The 6039-nt window shown below is 38.7% G+C and overlaps 1 non-coding gene across 1 annotated transcript; it reads left to right on the forward strand.

The window, feature by feature from the left end:
* Positions 1 to 4427: 4427 nt before the first annotated feature.
* LOC140858286 (small nucleolar RNA R71) lies at positions 4428 to 4533 on the forward strand. The gene has a single exon (XR_012141853.1). It is a non-coding gene; the product is annotated as a small nucleolar RNA R71 (small nucleolar RNA).
* Positions 4534 to 6039: the final 1506 nt, after the last annotated feature.

Consider the following 6039-nt stretch of genomic DNA (forward strand, 5'->3'; position numbering starts at 1 on the left):
ATGTTCTAATTCAATCGGCAGATGGCAAGCTTTGCCATAAACTAGTCGGTAGGGTGACATACTGATAGAGGTTTTAAAAGCTATACGGTAAGCCCATAATGCATCATCTAAGCGAAGAGACCAATCTTTTCTATCGGGCCTAACCGTCTTTTCTAGGATATGTTTAATCTCCCTATTTGACACCTCTACCTGACCATTAGTTTGGGGGTGATATGGTGTGGCCACTTTGTGTGTAATATTATATTTTTTTCATTAGTGCTTCAAAATGTTTATTCGTAAATTGAGTCCCTCCATCACTAATGATCACCCTTGGGAAGTCAAATCGACTAATGATATTTCATTGGATAAAACTAGTTACAACTTTATTATCATTAGTCCGTGTAGCTATTGCCTCCACCCATTTTGACACATAATCAACTACCACCAGAATATATTCGAATCCAAATGAGGCTGAAAAAGGTCCCATGAGATCAATCCCCCAAACATCGAAGATTTCTACTACTAAAATGGGGGTCAGCGGCATCATATCCTTCTTGGATAAATTTTTTGTTTGCTGACATTGCAGATAACTTCGATCAAATTCATGTGCATCCTTGAAAAGTGTTGGCCAATAAAACTCACTCTGCAGCACTTTTGCTGCAGTTTTTCTTTCACTAAAATATCCCCCACATGCCGAAGAATAGCAAAAAGTGAGAATGCTTTGGAATTCACTCTCGGAGACACAACGATGGATAACTTGATCAGGACAGTATTTGAATAGTTCAGGTTCCTCCCAGAAATAATATTTAATTTATGAGAAAAATCGATCCTTTTCTTGTTTTGTCCAGTGAGAAGGTACTTGTCCTGTTGACAAGTAATTGATAATATGGGCAAACCATGGAGGACGGCTAGAAGAGATTGCAAAAAGTTGTTCGTCAGAAAATTTCTTTTTGACCTCATCTATACCTATCGTGTGTTCAACTAAGATCCTGGAGATGTAATCAGCTACCACATTCTCGGAACCCTTCTTATCTTGGATTTTCAGATCAAATTCTTGTAAAAGAAGGATCCATCTGATCAAACGTGGTTTAGTATCTTTCTTTGAGAGGAGATGTTTTAGAGGCGTATGATCAGAGTAAACTAGAACCTTAGACCTTAATAGATATGAGCAAAATTTTTCAAGGGCGAACACTACTGCTAGTAGCTCTTTTTTTGTTGTGGTGTAGTTTAATTGGGCATCGAAAAGAGTCTTGCTAGCATAATAGATCACATGTGGCTCTTTATTGATTTTTTGGCCTAAGACGGCACCTATTGCAAAGTCAGAGGCATCACACATAATCTCAAATAGAATGGACCAGTCAGGGGGTTTTATTATGGGTACTGTTGTCAGGACTGTTCGTAATGTATTGAATGCTTTCAAACAGTCTTCGTCAAAGACAAATGGTGTGTCCTTGGCTAACAGATTGCACAGGAGTCTTAAAATCTTGCTAAAGTCTTTGATGAAACATCTATAAAATCCAGCATGACCTAAGAAGGATCGTATTTGTCAGACCGAAGTAGGGGATAGTTTTGAAATGACCTCAACTTTGGCTTTATCTACCTCGATCCCTCTTTCAGAAATAATATGTTTTAATACAATTCCTTTCCGCACCATGAAATGGCTCTTTTCCTAACTTAGGATGAGATTTGTTTCCATACACCATTTAAGAACTTTGGAAAGATTATGGAGACAATCTTCAAAGGTGGTTCCAAACACAGAAAAATCATCAATAAAAATTTCAAGACATTTATCCACCATATCCGAAAAAATGGCCAGTATGCACCGTTGAAATGTAGCGGGTACATTGCAGAGCCCGAATGGCATACGCTGAAAAGCGAAGGTGCCATAGGGGCAGGTGAAGGTAGTTTTTTTTTGGTCATCCAAAAATATAGGTACTTGATTGTACCCTGAATAACCATCAAGAAAATAGAAGAAACTTTGTCCTGCTAACCGTTCTAAGATTTGGTCGATGAAGGGCAATGGAAAATAGTCCTTCCTAGTAACGGCATTTAGTTTTCTATAATCTATGCATACTCGCCATCCAGATGATATACGAGTGGGAAGCAACTCACCTTCTTCGTTCTTAACCATAGTAATACCTGATTTCTTAGGTACTACTTGAGTGGGACTGACCCATTTACTATCGGATATGGGGTAGATGATTCCAGCATCTAACCACTTTACCACCTCTTTCTTTACTACTTCATGCATGTTTGGGTTCAATCTCCTCTGTATATCTCGACGGGGTATTTGCCTCAAAATGAATATGGTGCATGCAAATGGAGGGGTCAATTCCTTTTAAATCGGCAATGGACCAACCGATAGCCTCTTTGTGTTCCTTCAGAATACCAACCAATTGTGCTTCCTGATTAGGGGTCAAGTCTGATGCAATGATTGTCGAGAGGGTGTCATTGGGTCCTAGAAATACATACTTGAGCGTAGCAGGAAGGGGTTACAATTCTAACGTAGGTGGTGATTCTAAAGATGGGACTATTGGTGTACTGGCTAATGTGGGCAATGGCTCATACTTGATTGTCCATGGAGGAGTGGTTTTATCGTGTGGTGTATCCAACAAGGTGTTAACTTCTTTCATATATCCCTCAAAGTCATACACTCCAAAGTGAGCCAAGCAAGTATCTAAGGGGTCTGGTGCTAGAATTATGGGTGTTGCATCTTCTATAATATCTTCTAGTGTATCTACTTCGAAGCAACTATCCATTGATGGTCCTTGGGAAGCACCAAACACATTCAGTCTCAATTTTTTATTCCCAAACGATACGTCCATGACTCCTGTCCTACAATTAATGCATGCATTTGCCATAGCTAGGAAGGGTCGTCCTAAGATAATGGAAATTTATCTTGGGTTGCCACTTAGTTCTATGTCGAGAACCAAAAAATCAACTGAAAAGTAAAACTCATCTACCTTAACCAAGACATCCTCAAGCATTCCACATGGTTTCTTAATTGATCTGTCGGCTAATTGCAGTGTGACTGATGTGGGTTTCAGTTCTCTGAATCCAAAAAGCTCATACACCGAACTAGATAAAAGATTCACACTTGCCCCTAAGTCCAGAAGAGCTTTTTCAATGTGATAATCTCCTATAATACAGAAAATGATGGGGGCTCCTGGGTCCTTAAGCTTTGGAGGAGTGGTATGCTGGAAGACAGAACTAGCCTGTTCAGTGAGACGTACTTTCTTTGGGATTTGTGATCTAGATTTACATTTTTGGGTGTACAAATCTTTCAAAATTTTGACATAAGCAGGGATCTATTTGATTGTGTCTAGAAGGAGAAGATTAATTTGACTTGCTTAAACAATTCCAACATCTTGTCGAGTTTTCCTCCCTTCTTATCTGCAGGAATAGGGCTTTTCAGGGCATCCAGAGATGGGGCTTTAGGCAAGTAAGATGATTCTGGTACAGTTGGTTCATTCTCTATTTTAAGGTCCTCCTTGTTCTTGGATGATTTGGCTTTGGTTAGAGGTTTAGGGTCGGTCTTATTGGTTTTACTAGTGTGTTCAATGACCTTCCCACTTCTCAGAGTCATGATTGATTTGGCATGTTCAGAAAAAGCTTTTGGGGTATTAGAGCTCTCAATCATAAATTGCCCTCTTGGATTGCTCTCGGATTGGCTAGGTAATTTTTCTCCTTCCCTCCTACTGAATGCAGTCGCTAGTTGACCTATTTGGGTCTCTAGCTTAGCAATGGATTGTGTGTGGGAGTTAAGGGTCTGAGTGTTGACTTCTAATCATTCTAGTACTTTCAAAATTTTTTCTCAAAAGCTGAGCTGTTACCAGTAGTAGACAGTTGAAGAGCATTTTAAAATTGATGGTATGGTCCATGCCTATATATTGGGTCCTGATATTGAGGTCGAGGTGTGGCAGGGCCAACCACTGGTTGTGGTCTCCAGGAAAAATTTGGATGGTCTCTCCATCGGGGTTATAAGTGTTCGAATATGGATCATTTTCTGGTCTGCGAGCTTGTTGGACTTGAGCTTGCTGAATCTGCTCATGCACAAATTTAGGAAATTGAGGTGCGGCTGGGCATTCACTAACAAAATGGTTCGGACTTGCACACAATGCACAAACTTCTTGGATTGGGTTAGGTCGAATCGGGGATTGCCAGTATTTAGAAGACGATCTAATTTTTGAGACAGTTCATCTACCTTACTATGGATATCTATGACATTTTCAATATGATAAATTCCACTTTTTTTTTATTGAAGCATGGGTTGTTCTCTAAAGGTGGCAGACATATGATGTAGGAAATTCTCACTAAGTGTTTCAAAGAGCTGTCAGGCTTCATCCTCACTCTTTAGCATGAACGTCCCACCACATGATGCATCAACCATTTGTCGATGTTTCTCTGATAGACCATCATAAAAATACTGACAAAGTTGCCATTTAGGGACAGCATGGTGTAGATATTTACGAATGAGGTCCCTTAACCTATCCCATGTCTCATGAAAAAGTTCACCCTTCAATTGGGAAAAACTAGTGATAGCTTTTCTAATTTGATTTATTTTTTCAATTGAAAAATATTTCTTGAGAAATTCTCTCTGAAGATGATCCCAAGTTGAAATGGTTATAGAGTCTAAGGAGTTTAATCAATGCTTGGCTTTGTCCTTAAGTGAGAAAGAGAATAGTTTCAACCTAAGGGCATCATCGGAGAAGTTTTAAATTTTTACTGTGGAACAAATTTCAAGAAATTCATCCAAGTGTTTGTATGGGTCCTCGTTACTAAGTCCATAGAATGATGGCAACATTTAAATAATGCTAGACTTAATCTCATATTGGGTAGCTTCTACTGGAGGTGCTTGAATGCATGGAGAGTAGGTATACAAGGATGGAGTAAAATATTCTCTCAATGAGCGTGGAGGATTAGCCTCACTAGGTGTAGCCATGTTTCTAACTCGGATAGTCCTAAGAGTCTTTTCTAATTCTTCATCTAATGGTTGTAAGTTGGGTTTTAGTGATCGTCGACCTAACATGCAACTAAAAGGTCTATGTAGGACTATCCTAGTCTGTTAAGGATTATTATTATTATTATTTTTTTATTAAGAGGAGAAGAGAAGAGAGAAAAGAGTTCTAAAGAAGAGATCCTAAGAAGTTCTAAAACTAATAGAAGAATTAGTTGTGGTTATATTTTAATTACAATCAAGTTAGCACGCAGTGGACTCTCTATCCTAAAGTTACCCTAGTTCTAGTCAGCTCCTAACTATAGTTAGCCTTCAAGCCCTTCAAGTCAGAACTTGACCAACCAACTGGCCAGATAAGTGTAAGGTTGGTGGGAGTCCCCCCATTGCTTTTCTTAGATACCAATTAAATTGGCCAGATCAGCGAACGAAACCAATTAAAAACCACCTTCCTTCGGGCCCATCATCCCGCAAACCACTTGCCTAGACACCAGCTAGCTGACCAAGTCTAACTTGGTTCAACTCTCAGGGTCACTTATCCTAATGAGCTCGAAATCCTTAGGGGTCAACGTCTAATTAATTTTAGATTAGGGTCTAGGTTATGCAAATGCAAGGGAGTGATTTGTGGGCCAAGGAAGGGTGATCAAATCTCCACCTTATCTTAGTTAATGGGTTACGCCCTTAAAGTTAATTATGAAGATGCAATGCAAAGAAACAAGGTGTCCAATCAAGTTAGAAATTTTTATATTTGAGGTTACGCTATTTTAGTTAAGTGTTATGAAATGTCAGTGATTTTTTTTTTAATTCAACCATGCCAAGGTCTCCGGCAACGGTGCCAAAATTTGATGCGTAGTCGTTGATAGCACAAAAAATAACTCTACTCACTACGTAGGTAGGATGAGTCGAGATCGTATCCTCAGGGACCTTGGGCTAAGTTGAGATTGCAAAATAAAAGAAAGAAGTGTTGTTTCGATTTAAAAAATAAATTATTTTAAAATTAATATAATTAAAAAATAAAGAGCTTGGGAGTTTTCAATTAATTTTGCACTAGCAGAGTTGTATCTCTTTTTTAATTAAATAGATTCGATTAATCTTAAAAAAAATAC

Source organism: Elaeis guineensis, chromosome 5 (genome assembly GCF_000442705.2).
Source record: "Elaeis guineensis isolate ETL-2024a chromosome 5, EG11, whole genome shotgun sequence".
Taxonomy (NCBI): Eukaryota; Viridiplantae; Streptophyta; class Magnoliopsida; order Arecales; family Arecaceae; genus Elaeis; species Elaeis guineensis.